At 40.6% G+C, this 14,393-nt stretch overlaps 1 protein-coding gene across 23 annotated transcripts in view; it reads left to right on the top strand.

Annotated features, from left to right (window-relative positions):
* Nucleotides 1-4,457: 4,457 nt before the first annotated feature.
* STK33 (serine/threonine kinase 33) overlaps nucleotides 4,458-14,393 on the top strand; it is a 228,062-nt gene continuing 218,126 nt past the window's right edge. For 6 of the 23 annotated variants that reach the window (XM_054662048.2, XM_054662047.2, XM_016920306.3 and 3 more), the window contains exon 1: nucleotides 4,489-4,634. The gene's annotated coding sequence lies outside the window, so the exon portion shown is untranslated. Of the gene's footprint in view, nucleotides 4,973-9,388; nucleotides 9,543-14,393 lie in introns of all 23 variants that reach the window. The other 17 variants (XM_054662039.2, XM_054662036.2, XM_054662035.2 and 14 more) reach the window with 16 other exon arrangements.

Here is a 14,393-nt window from a genome sequence, read left to right as displayed (position 1 = left end):
TAGCTCTGTAGTAAGTTTTGAAATCAGGAAGTGTGAATCTTCCAACTTTGTTTCTGTTTTTAAGATTGTTTTGCCTGTTCTGGGTCCCTTTCATTTCTGTATACATTTTAAGATCAGATTGTCAATTTCTGCAAAAAAGACCACTGACATTTTGATAAGGATTGTAATGAACTTGTGGATCAGTTTGGGGAGCACTGCTGTCTTAACAATATAAGTCTTCCAATCCATGAATGTTTGGCGTGCACTAATTTGAACTCTAATTATTATCTGACAAGAAAGCTAGTCCAGATATCCAAAATTGATGAGACACACCAAGTTAATTGCCAAATGTTTATTTCATTTTTGAGCTGTCATGGATAAGGTATAGTTTTATTTTGTCAAAGTAGGGGAAGAGAACAAATGGAAAGACATATAGATTGGTAGAGCCTATCAGTAATCAGAGAAAGATATCATTAGGAAAAAGTTACACTTTGTATTATATACTTTTCAAAGATATGTTCCCATTTAAGAAATCTTGCCAGACATGGTGGCTCACGCCTGTAATCCCAGCACTTTGGGAGGCAGAGGTGGGTGGATTGCATGAGATCAGGCATTCAAGACCAGCCTGGGCAACATGAAGAAACCCTGTCTCTATAGCAAATACAAAAATTAGCCAGGCGTGGTGGTGCATGACTGTGGTCCCAGCTACTCGGGAGGCTGAGGTGGGAGGATTACTTAAGCCCAGGAGGTTGAGGCTGTAGTGAGCTGAGATTGTGCCACTGCACTCTAGCCTGGGTGACAGAGTGAGACCCCTCAAAGAAAAGAAAGAAAAAGAAGAAAGAAAGAGAGAGAGAGAGAAAGAAGGGAAGGAAGGAAGGGGGAAATCTTAATATAACACATAATAAGCTAAGCATCTCTTAATTTGTTTTATGGAACGAAAAAATTATAGGGTTTTTTTGTTATATAGAGTCTCTTAAAATTTTTTGAATAGCAGAGATAACCTTATTACATGTATAAATCCACTGCTTCTTGACTTAAGAAAACTGAAATCCTCCACTCACCCCACAAATTCTGGTATTTTTACAACAGGGTCAGCAAATCCTGGGACAAACTTTACTAATTGCTTCTGTGTTTTGTTTTATTGACAAATTTCAATTCTGGCTTCTCTTCCTTAAATGTCAAGCAGTTTGATATTGCATTGTAACACTAACGTTACCATAGAGTGTTTAAGTAAATAACATATAGCACTTGTTGCTAGTGGTGACATTAATAATTACAGGAATAGAATGACAGCAGATTGTTGTATAGTAACGGCCCCTAGAATAGACTGAGTTCCTTGGCAGTGTTAAGAATTTGTCATGTTAGTGGTCATGGTGTTGCAATCCGTTATCTCACTGAGAATTGATGACTTCAGCTGTGGTTACTAGCCCTAATATTTAATGTAGCTGCCTTGAGCGACTTGAATGCTTAAAAAAAATGGTCTAAGGCATTATGTCAAGAGTTACCCAAGGAAACCTAGGATCTTTCTGTATATATTTTAGGGAATCAAGGATATTTTACTTTCTTGTATAGTTCCTCTGGTTCCTCTCTATAAATATTAGTGACATTTGCACACTGGAAATGAATATTTGTCTATTTGTCAGTCTATCTATCCACCTATTTACCTATCCATCTATATCTTACCATGTTCAACAAAATCTCTTTCCTTCAACCCTCCCCTCCCCTCTCTGCCTCCCTCCCTCCCTTCCTTCTTCCTTCTTCCCTCCCTTCCTTTCTTCTATTAATTCTTTTATTTATTAATTCCATAATGTTTACTAACTAGCTACTAAGTTCCAGGCACTGTTCCCAGGCACTAGGAACAAGCAATAAACAAAGAGGCCAGGTCCCTGCTGTCTTGGAGCTTAGCTTCTGGTGAGGAAACAGGGAAAATAAAGAGCTTGTTTTAGATGGTGTTAAGTGCTCTGAGACAACAAAGCAGGGTGATGTGATAGACTGTGGGGTGGGGCTATTTTAGGTAGGAAGATCAAGGAAGGCTTCTCTGAGGAGGTGGCAAGTGAGCTGAGATCTGAATGATGAGAAGGAACCAGGCTTTAGGAGATACAGGGGCAGAGCCTTACAGAAAGAGGAAACAGCAAGTGCAAAATATTTGAAGCAGTTTAAAATAATAGTCAGCACAACAAAAAGATAAAAGTAGGAATGAGGGGAAATGAAAGAGAACAGGAGAAAGTTGTGATGCAGATATGCAAACTGTAGTTTGACAAAGTTATTAAAATTGAGTTGCAAATTTGGGTGCTATCTTCCTGAAGTCAAGGTGAAAGGGAAATGTGATCAATCTCATGGTCTGCTTTCTTTATTAAAAAAAGTCATGTCAGTTTCTCTAGGGAAAAAATATTCTTTTCTGGCACTCAGGATTGAAATATATTTCTTGCATTGACCCTCCTGTACAGGGCATATAGGTGATTACATTAGTGTGGTAGGCCCCTCCTCCCAACTCCAAAGAGTTGGAAATGCTACATGGAATTCAAAGGCAGGAATACAATTCATTTCAGAAAATACCATGACTAGGAATGGAAAGCTGTCAGAACTCTTTTGGTCTCTTCTTTCTGTATATCTTTTTCAGCCTTCCTGTTCTTTTCCCATTTTCCCTGCAGCCTGGCTTTCTACATTTCTTTTGGCCACATGGTGGGAAAGTATGTCTGTTGAAGGCTTCTGATTTTCTATTTTAAAGATGTTCTATGTTTCCACATTAGCTTCCTAGAGAAAGATTGAAATCTCTCTGTCCTAATTCCAAATTCCTGGGAGAGGGATATGATTGCCTTATCTTGAGTCAGGTCCCTGCTATTGGAGCAATCAACTGTAGTCAGGTGGCCTGGTTACCTTGTCTGAGGATCCAGGGCTAGTTTCCAGAAAAAGACATCTGGTTATACTGCTGTTTTTCAAATGCAACTTGCATTGAAGGTCAAGAAACCATTAGTGGGTAGAAACTAGCCTTAAAAAGAGATTAAAAGTATCAGGGTGCATAGCATGTGATGCGGGTAATGTTTTATAAAACTTGTTTCATTTACTAAATATATGAGTACCTGTGTATTGAGTGATAATGTAAAACATATTTATTTTGATGGATTGTGCTCAAAAAAGTTTGAAAAGCTCTGCGCTGGACAAGCTGGTAGGATTCTGCTACAAAGATGTAATAAACAACATTCTTAAAGTAATCCCTCTAGTAAATGCAGAGGTATCATGAATTTTTTTAAACAGCATCTCTTAATATAAGCAAATGGCATAGTGCTAAACATGACTTGGTTCATGCAATGTTGCCAACGGTGAAGACAAAATGGTACAAACATACAGTTTTTTGGTGGTCTGGTTTAATCCAGGGCAAAACGTAGTCCAGTGGTTGCTTTTGTTTTTAGAGGCAGGGCTGGCTATGTCGCTCAGGCTGGAACCTGTGAATATGTTACCTTATATGCAAAGGGCACTTTACAGATGTGATTAAGGACCTTAAGATGCGGGAGATTATCCTAGGAGATCTTTTTTAATCTCCTAGAGCCTGGTACCTAGTAGGACGTCATTATATGGTAGGTTTCTTGCAGCCCTTTGGTGGCCAGGTAGTTTTTAATTTTGTAGAGATGGGGGCCTCCCAGTGTTACCCAGGCTGGTCTTGAACTTCTGGGTTCTAGCAATCCTCCTGCCTTGGCCTCCCAAAGTGCTGAGATTATCGGTGTGAGCCACTGCGCCCGGCCTAGTCCAGTGGTTTGAAGTTTGAAGTTACCAGTCACCCATTATGACCATTTTGAGTTTTTTGATGAAAAGGACTGGATGAACTAGTTGCCAAATGTAGCCTCCCCCCAAGCAATACAATGAATCCACCTGCCGTAGCAAGTTACTGGCTACCAATCAGTCTAATTTTAGAGAACATCTGCCTCAAATAATTAGGCTAGTATTAGGAGAGTTGAATTTCTTCCCCACACTGCTAGAGAGTAGGACCCAGGACCACAAAAGCCATTCCTAGTTCAGGCCAGTAAATACATTAGCATACAGCTGGACCCTCTGTTGCATGGGGCAGGCATTCAGATGGTTCTCATAGGTTTGTAGCTAAAACATATCCCTGAGAATCGTCATTTGATCTGTCAGGAGTCTTCTCAGCCCCTGCGTGGGGACAAACACCCTCCCCCCAGCATTTTCCGTCTTTTTAGGCCAGCTCCCCACTCACTGCAGTTCAAGGCTTGCAGCCCTAGCTCCAACGGGCTGGGGCTTGAGGGCTTGACTCCGAGTGAGAAGAGTGGCCTGAGCATCAATCACCTCAGTACCGTGATATTCCTGCTACAAAGCTTTATTTTACGTAACATGTGGCTGCTCCTCCGTGCCCCAGACGGGGTTTTAGGTCCTTCTCTAAGGCGAGCTGCCCTTGGGCGCGCCTGGGGCTGCACCTGGGGCACGTGGGCGCCGTTGTGCAGCCGGCACCTCCGGGCCAACCCCGCGGCTTGGAGAAGGGGCTTTGCACCCGCCGCCGCTGTTTGTCCCCGCGCGGCCCCCGTCCACTGCCCTGCGGTTGCTCTGCGGGCTGAAAAGTTTCTCCCGGTGCAGAATTCCGGGCTCAGCGACAGCCTGCGCCGAGTGTGCGCACCTGTCGGTGACCCGCCCGTCCGCCGGCCACGGTGAGTGGTCCCTGGAGTCACTGGCTCAGGGCGGGCCCGCGGGACGGGGCGGGCGGCCCGGGGCGCAGCCGGCCAGGCCGTTGCTATGGCAACGCGGTGGAAAAACGGGCCTCTGGGTATCTCGCTGCCGGTCGGCTGGTGACCCCCCAGCGGAGGGACCGGGCCGAGCCCGCGGACCCCTCCGAGTGTCTCCTGGGGCCTAGCCGTTGGGACCCCATTTCCCCCGGGTCCGGTATTTGGGGTGGTCTCTGTCTGCCCCGGTTCATCTCCACCGTCTCACCTTCACCCCATCTTGGGACGTGAAACTTTTTGAAAGTTTAGAGCGAACTTACTGTGGGGTAAGTGTGTGGGAAACATCCTTAGAAGTTCTGAAGTTGTGTTTCTTTTTTTTAAACTGCTAGAGCCTGGTACCTAGTGGGACCTCATTATATGGTAGGTTTCCTGTTGCCCTTAAGATAGTCTCTTGCACCCAGAGGCTGCACATAGGAGTTGATAGGATGACATAAAGCAGCCCCGTACTGGCTCTGTGGACAGGTAATTTAAGAACTCTCCCTCCGCTTCCTAAATGTAGATTATAATTTCTCACAAGGTCGTGGGTTTCAGTGAACCTATATGTGAAGCTGTTTTGTGAACAGTACATGTAAAAAGCACTTGAGCGTTAGTTGTAAGGGATATTTGCATGCTAAAAGTGGTCTGGTGCTCCCCGTCCCATATCACCAGCTAAGAAGGACCTTCTTTTTTGCCTGACCACCAAATGACTCCAATATCCAACCAGAAAATAGGATAGTCCTGCCTTGAAAGAGGGCTCTGTGAATGGAAAGGAACATCAACAAGTTTTGAACCCAAACTCTTTCCTTGTTCTCCAGGCCCGTGCCTTTAGACTGTGATGGATATGCAGATATATCGCACATTTAAATTTTTAGCTCATGTAAATCTCTGTTGCTATCTCAATGGGTCATACCAACCTCTAGTTTGCAAATCAGAAATCTTGGCCTCATCCTTGACACCTCGCACTTTCTTCCTTTCCATATCCAAACAAGCATCAAGTTCTATTCATTTTATCTTCAAACCAAATCCCAAATCCATTTGAGTACCTCTGTCTCTGCTACTATCACCCTAGACCAATCTACCATGATCTGTTGTCCAGTAGTAGCCTCTTAACTAATCTAAAGGTATTTATCCTTTCCTTTCAATATTCCCATCCATTCTTTGCCCTGCAGCAGGAGTAGTATTTTCACAACTAAAATTTGATTATGCTACCCCCCCACCTCCTCTAGCTCAAAATCCATCATGCCTTCTCATTATTCTTAGAATAAAGACAAAACTCTTAATATGGCCAAAAAGTTGGGTGACCATGTACATGACCATCCAGACCAAGATATTTTTGAGAGTTCGAGGCTGCGGTGAACTTGCCACTGCATTCCAGCCTGGGCAATGGAGTGAGACCCTGTCTCAAAAAAAAAAAAAAAAAAAAAAAAAAAAAAAAAGCCTGACCAACATGGTGAAACCCTAAAAAATACAAAAATTAGGCTGGGCACGGTGGCTCACACTGGTAATCCAAGCACTTTGGGAGGCCGAGGCGGGTGGATCACAAGGTCAGGAGTTAGAGACCAGCCTGACCAACATGGTGAAACCCCGTCTCTACTAAAAAAAACAAAAAAACAAAAATTAGCTGGGTGTGGAGGCGTCTGCCTGTAATCCCAGCTTCTCAGGAGGCTGAGGCAGGAGAATCCCTTGAACCCGGGAGGCAGAGGTTGCAGTGAGCCGAGATCACGCCACTGCACTCCAGCCTGGGCGACGGAGCAACTTCGTCTCAAAAAAAAAAAAAAAAAAAAAAGAATGTTATTATTTATACTAGGACAAAATGTCTAACCTGGGTCTCTGTCAGGCAAACTGAGGCAAATGGTTCTACATTGGCTTCTTTTCAGGCTTTTGTGCCATTTTCCCTCCTACTACAGGGCTGTTACATATGATAGTCTCCCTGCCAGATGTGCTCTTCCCTCTTCTCTTCTAACTCTTGTTCACATCTCAGATCAAATATTTCCTCAGGAAAACTGCTTCTGACTGTCTAGGACAAACCGGCTTAACATAGGTTCTTCTGACACCAGTGATTTCTCCTTAGTAGCACTTAATCACAATTGCAATTTAAAATTTGTCTGTGTAAATACTTGAATGATAAGCATTTTCCTATGTCATTAAATAGTCTCTGAAAAGATCACATGGTGGTTAGGAGCAGAGGCAGATGGCTTAGATCTGAATCCCAGCTCTGTCACAATTCCTTATCTGAAAACTTACGATGCTAGTTGTGTTTTAAAATTCAGAATTTTCACTTTATAGAAAGATGACATGGTATAGACACTGTATCATGTCTAGTGGGGTCTGGGGCAGCACTTTGTAATCAAACACATTAACTTTTCTTTAGTAAAATGAATTCGCTCTAAGTAGGATAGAGATGATACATTGTTTCATTGTCAGTTTAGGTCAGGTTTTCCAAATGAGTTTGCCACAAGTTTATGAAAACACTTGACTCTTGCTGGAGGCCTAGGTGGGAGGATGGCTTGAGGCTAAGAGTTTGAGACCAGCTTGGGCAGTATAATAAGACCCGTTTCTACAACATTTTTTAAAAATTAGCCAGGCATGGTGGTGTACATCTATAGTCCCAACTACTCAGAAGGCTGAGGTGGGAGGATCTCTTGAGCCCCAGAGCAAACCCCAGGCTGCAGTGAGCTATGATTGCACCACTGCAGTCCAGTCTGGGTGACAGAGTGAGACCCTGTCTCTGAAAAAAAGGAAAAAAAAAAAAAAAAAAGAAAACACTTGATTTTGTAAGATTTTTGGGTTTTAGAATTTCAGATGAGGATATGTGATTCTGCTTTAGTGTAGCCTTGAGCCGGTCATTTAACTCCTCTGGCCTCAGATTCCTCAGCTGTAAAATGGAGATAATACTACCACCTGCCTATGTCACAGGCTCCATGTCATGCTGTTTTGAGAAGTAAATGAGTTAGTACATGTTAACTGTGTAGAACAGGGAATGGTCCTTCATCAGTACTATAAAAGGGTCAGTTCTCATATCATTTTTATTAGCTCTGTAATAACCCACACTATGGATGAAACATAATTTATTTGCAATTTTCTGATTGTTGAATATTTAGACCTCAGGTACAAAATGTAGTAATGGATGTCTTTACACTTAAATCTTTTTGCTACATTTTTGATTACTTAAGATCACTTCCTAGGCTGGGCATGGGGATCCATGCATGTAAAACCAGCACTTTTGGAGGCTGAGGTGGGAGGATCACTTGAGGCCAGGAGTTTGAGACCAGTCTAGGCAACATAGCAAGACCCTGTCTCTAAAAAATAAAAAATAAAAAAATTAGCCAGGTGTGGTGGCATGTACCTGTAGCCAGCCCCTAATGCTCAGGAGGCTGACGTGGGAGGATCTCTTTGACCCAGGAGTTTGAGGCTGCAGTGAACTTGCCACTGCATTCCAGCCTGGGCAATGGAGTGAGACCCTGTCTCAAAAAAAATAAAAATAAAAAAACAGTTCCCAAAAATGAAATTATAGGGAGGTCAAAGGGCAGGAACATTGTGAATGCTCTCAAAACATCGAAACATTGCCATACTGATTTTCAGAAAGATTATGCCAATTTACATTGCCACCGTCAGTTTTATGGCACCCATATTAGCATGATTATTTTAAAAACTTTGCTAATTTCACAGATAAAAATGGCACCTCCTTATTTTAACTCACATCTGTCATTATTAATATGTTTTAAGTGAAATCTTATTGTTAGCTATTAGCAAAAGCTTTTTGATGGTTTTTGTATTGGAGTCTTAGTTTTTTCTTACCAGTTGTTTAATTGTTTGATTTTTATCTTCCCCAGCCCAGGCAGGAACCACTATGCTGGGCTTTGGCTGGAATTAGTTGAATAAGTTATCCCTGGAGCCTGGGGCGAGTTGTTACTTCCCTGCAGGCTACAGGGCAAGATAGAAAACTGTTTCAGAGGCTGTTTCTTGGGGGAAAAACTGGAATCAAGACTGGGCTGATTGCTTGTTTATCTGAACTTTGAGTCAAACAGGGCTTGGAAGAAAGAGAGCATCCAGGTAGGAGGCAAAGACCAAGACAGACAGGGAAAGGCAGAGTAATTTTTTAAAAAATTTTATTATTATTATACTTTAAGTTTTAGGGTACATGTGCACAACGTGCAGGTTAGTTCCATATGTATACATGTGCCATGTTGGTGTGCTGCACCCATTAACTCGTCATTTAGCATTAGGTATATCTCCTAATGCTATCCCTCCCCCCTCCCCCCCACCCCACAACAGTCCCTGGTGTGTGATGTTTCCCTTCCTGTGTCCATGTGTTCTCATTGTTCAATTCCCACCTATGAGTGAGAACATGCAGTGTTTGGTTTTTTGTCCTTGCGATAGTTTGCTGAGAATGATGGTTTCCAGTTTCATCCATGTCCCTACAAAGGTAATTTTCAAAGCTGGAGGAGAGAAGCTGCAACCTCTTTTTTTGCAGAGACATTGCGGTTTCCTGTATGGAGGACGAGGGAATGCTGGGGGCACTGTCTTGGCCATACAGTGAACCATGTGAACTCTTGTGAGGGTATTAACCCTTCGTCATTTGGGGCGTCTTCCCCACAATTGCCCTTTCATTTATGATGGCTTATGATTTATAGAAATTAAAACAATTTTATGTTGTCTGCTTGTTGATCTTTTCCTTTATGATCCATTGCTTTTACGCTTAGAAAGTCCTTCCCATGAAGAGACCAGCTACCTATCTGCATTTTCTTTAAAAATGTTATTTTGTAATGTCAGCAAATCAAGAGGTAAAGAAAATAAGTACAAGAAAGCTGAGTAGTGTGATGTCCAATAAAAAATCTAAAAGAGGATGATACAAAGGTGGGTACTCGTGTCTTCTTCATGTGTCCTTGAATCAAGGAGCAGAAAAGAGCTTATACTGCTGTAAGGGAGATTTAGGAAGGCTGTCTCTGACAGTTGTTTGAACTATGGCTGTTTCAACCATTGACTTATCTGTCACACGTTGTAGAAGCTTATCCTTAGAGACTTACAGAAGAAGTATCCTTCTGAAAGAGAAGATGTGTTCTCTGGAGCTATTTTCTACTTTTATTCATCTGATGATACTGTGTAGTACTTCAAACACCTATAGTTGTTAAATACTGAGAAATAACTTCCCTGTTTTTAAAAAGAGCCTTACAAAATGGAAAATGCAATATAAAATTAATTGCTGACTTTTTTGGCATTGTTAAATTGGTATGCCTTAAGATGCGATTCAGAAAGAATTTCCTTTCCTGCTGAACTCCAGTATATATGAGTGAGGCTAACTGTGTTTTGTTTGGATTTATCTTAGAGCTCTAGAATGTGAAGAATGGGCATCTTATTTTTAAGCTTTAATATACATTTTCTTAGTTTATTAACTAAAATAAATTGTAAGTGCATAAGAAATTACTAACCTCACAAATCCCGCAGTTTTATTGACTTGAAGTTGTTTTATTTTAAAAAGTTTACAAGGTGAGGGGCAGTAATTTTAATAATTAGAATGTCCTTTCTACATATATGGACTAATTATCTTTCTTAACCATTGACTTGTCAGTGAAGTTCAGTAAGGATGTGGTTTACATTAGAAATAAATTAAGAAAAAACAATTTTCTATTGATAAAGATAAGTCCACTTAGGAATACTATTATTGATCCTTATTTTTGATAAAGTTATTTAGTAAACAATATTGACTATTATAAACATTCATTCAATAAATATTTATGGGGTGCTGATCATATGCCAGGCACAGTTCTAGAATATTGTATTATATGTTTACTTTTATAGTGTATGTGTAAAAAGTTTGCTTGTGATTCAGTATTCTTAACATGAGCTGATGATTATTTGGAAAAACTGGCCATTTGGACTCACACATATTAATTCAGAGACTCATAAAAAAGCCTTACGTAAAATGTTCATGCAGTCTCCAAGGTTGAGATGTTGGTTATTGAAAGTTCTACTCTGTTACTTTGTCATTATCATGGTGGAATGCTTGTCTACCACAGAGCTCACTGGGAGAAAATCCATTTACCATTTACCAAAGGCAGTGCATCTGAGGCTCAGGTTCTTAGACTTGAATTCTTTCAAGTTTGTTTGCTGCTAGCAAATCTAACATCGAGGCTCTTATCTTTGCTCTAAGGAGCTCAGCTTCCAAACAGCTGAAATATTGGGAAGAAAGCAAATATTTATCCTTGGATATTTTTCATGGAAATCCAATTAATTTTCCTCTCAATCTTCTTTATTTTGGTTTTCAGTTTATGGCAATAAAATTCAATATTTTTCATATTTGTTATTATAAAAGTAAACACCAATATCCAGCAGTGATTTTCAAGTTAACTTCTTTATTGCTTTTCTGTCATATCTCTTTGATGGTACATATAATATGTAAACTTGGCTCCTTTTTATAGTTGCACCTCACTTTTTTTATTGAGATATAATTTACAGACCATAAAATTCACCCTTTTAAAGTGCACACTAGTTAAATAGTAGTGACACTAGCAATCATAACTACTATTTAATTCCAGAACATTTTTATCACCCTCAGGAAGAATCCTCACATCCAATAGCAGTCATGCCTTGTTCTCCCTTTCCCTGAGCCCCTGGCAAACATCAGTCTTTATCTGTAGATTTGCCTGTTATGGAAATTTTATATAAATGGAATTATACAATATGTGGCCTTTTGCATCTGACTTCTTTCCCTTAGCATGATGTTTTCAAAGTTCATTTCTGTTGTAGTATGTATCAGTACTTTATTCCTTTTTATGACCAAATAGAATTCCATTGTATGGTACATTTCGTGTATCCATTCATCAGTTGATGACCATTTGGGTTATTTTCTTTTTTTTTTGGTATTTTGAATAATGCTGCTATGAATATTCATGTACAAGTTTTTGTGTGAACATATATTATCAGTTCTCCTGGGTTCTCTAGGAGTGGAATTGCTGATCGTATGGTAACTCTGTGTTTAACTTTTTGAGGAACTGTCAAACTGTTTTCCAAAGTGGCTGTACCATTTTGCATTCCCAACGGCAATGTATGAGCATTCTCATTTCTCCATAGCTTCACTAGAACTTGTTACTGTCTTTTTGAGTATAGCCATCCTAGTATGTGTGAAGTGGTATCTCATTATGGTTTTGATTTACATTTTCCTGATAACTAATGGTGTTAGGATCTTTTCATGTGTTAATATGAAGATATGCAATTTGTATATCTTCTTTGGAGAAATACCTATTCAAATATTTTGTCTGTTTTTAATTTGGGTTGTCTTTTTCTTGTTCAGTTGTAAGAGTTCTTTATGTAGTCCGGATATTAGACTATTCTCAGATATTTGATTTGCAAATATTTTCTTCCATTTCGTAGATTGTCTTTTTACCTCCTTGGTAGTGTTCCTTGAAGCACAAAAAATTTTAATTTTATGAAGTTCAATATATTTTTTCTTTGGTTTAGGTGCCATATCTAAAATACACTATTGCCTAATACAAGGTCATAAAGATTTACCACTATGTTTTCTTCTAAAAGTTCTGTAATTTTAGCTCTTATATTTAGATTCTGGATCCATTTTGAGTTAAGTTTTGTTTATGATTTGAAGTAGATGTCCAGATTCATTCTTTTATGTGTAGCTATTCAGTTGTCCTGACTGTTTGTTGTACACTTCATTTCACTTGTTAAAGTCAACTCGTCAGGCATGTTTTGGGGAGACAAAATTTGGCTGATTCCTTGTCACTCCAGTTACATGCCACCATCCTACACAGAGGACATTCCAGGCAAAGGAACATTCCATATTGCTAACAGGACTTTGGCTCCAAATTTCCATCTAGGGATATAATTTGATGCATTAGTGCTATGGATTGAATGTTTGTGTCCCCTCAGAATTCATATGTTGAGGTCTAAATCCCCAGTGTGTTGGTATTTTGGGCCATTTGAAAGGTAATTAGGTCATGAGGGTGGAGCCCTCATGAATGCTACTAGTGACCTTATAAGGGAATGGAAAGATGAGAGTGCTCTCTGTTCTCCACCATGAGAGGACAGAGCAGGAAGATGGCCATCTGCAAACTAGGAAGAGTACCCCCACCAAGCATCAGATCTGCTGGTGTCCTGGTCTTGGACTTCTCAGCCTCCAGAACTGTGAGAAATAAATGTTTGTTGTTTAAGCCACCCAGTCTATGGTATTCTGTTAGAGCAGCCTGAACTAAGATAATTGGCCTGTTGAGGATGTAAGCTTCAAGGCTGCTTCCCTGTCTAATCTCACTTAAGGCCTCTAAGTAGACCCATATGGGTGCCCCTTTGCCATCTTTTTTTCGGGATTGTAACCTGATTCCCGCTTGACCCCTTGGGGAAAGGGAAGAGCAAAGGAAGGATTGCCCTTTCCCAAGAAGAGGCCTTAAGATTTTCCTTACAGCCTCATGGGAGAAACAGGAAGGGCCATGTGAACCTTTCCACAAAGAAAAGATGATGATCTTCAAGGGAAGAAAGAACTTTTCATCTTTTTTTTTTTTTTTTTTACCTTCCATTGAAAACTCCTCCCTCTGGAATTGTGATCCAGTTGAGCCGTGGCTTGTTCAGAACTCCTTTCCTTGGAGTGGAATGTTAGGGAGGTGTGCCTCGTGTTCTTTCCAGAGGTTCAAGCATGCAGTGTGGAAAAGCTTAGGATTGGTGAGCTCAGGATCACCTGGGTTCAAATTTTGGTCCTGCATTTCTAGCTTTGGTTCCTTTTTCTATAAAATGGGGCTTATAATTACAATTTCCCAGAATTCTGAAAAGCAAATGTCATAGGTAAAGTGCCTAACAAATATGTAGCCCTTCAATAAATACTAGTTTTCCCATCCCATTGAAAAATGTTTTCAAATTTTCTAATAAATTTGTATAAATGCAATTAAAAAAACTCCATAGAGTCTTAGAGTTGGAAGGGAGCTTCATACTTGATGTCATAAATAATACTTTGCTGAATCTGTTATAGCTCTTTTCATGTTTGTTCGCTTAATTTTTTGTTTTTGTTGATCACCTACTGTGCATCAGACACCATTCTGTCTGTCACAAATCACTGAGGGAGAGATGCCAGATACACATGACACACAGCCTGGCATGCAGTTGCCACTGCACTCATCCTCACTTCCCTCATTTGAGTCATTCACTTACTAAATTAAGAGCCAGATACTATGCTAGGTTTTTAGGATGCAAAGATAAAAAGATACACTCCATGTCGAGCTCATAATCTGTTGTGGAGGGAAACAAGCCAAGAATTTTTTTTTTTTTTTTTTTTTTTTTTTTTTTTTTTTTTAGACAGAGTCTTGCTCTGTCACCCAGGCTGGAGTGCAGTGGTGTGATCTTGGCTCACTGCAACCTCCACCTCCTGGTTTCAAGTGATTCTGCTGCCTCAGCCTCCCAAGTTACTGGAATTACAAGTGCCTGCCACCATGCCCAGCTAATTTTTGTAGTTTTAGTACAGACGGGGTTTCACCATGTTGGCCAGGCTGGTCTGAAACTCCTGACCTCAAGTGATCCACCCATCTTGGCCTCCCAAAGTGCTGGGATTACAGGTGTGAGCCACTGTGTCCAGCCCAAGCCAATAAATTATAATCCCCTGAGGCAGGTGCTATAACAGACACATTGGTTGGTGTGAAGGGAGATGGAGGAGAGCACTTCTGTGTCTGCTTGGGGGAAGTCAGGGAGGGATGAGCAAAAGGGAAGAGGAAGCTG

The sequence above is a fragment of the Pan troglodytes genome, chromosome 9 (genome assembly GCF_028858775.2).
Source record: "Pan troglodytes isolate AG18354 chromosome 9, NHGRI_mPanTro3-v2.0_pri, whole genome shotgun sequence".
NCBI classification, from domain to species: domain Eukaryota; kingdom Metazoa; phylum Chordata; class Mammalia; order Primates; family Hominidae; genus Pan; species Pan troglodytes.
This window is presented reverse-complemented; position numbering and strand designations above follow the sequence as displayed.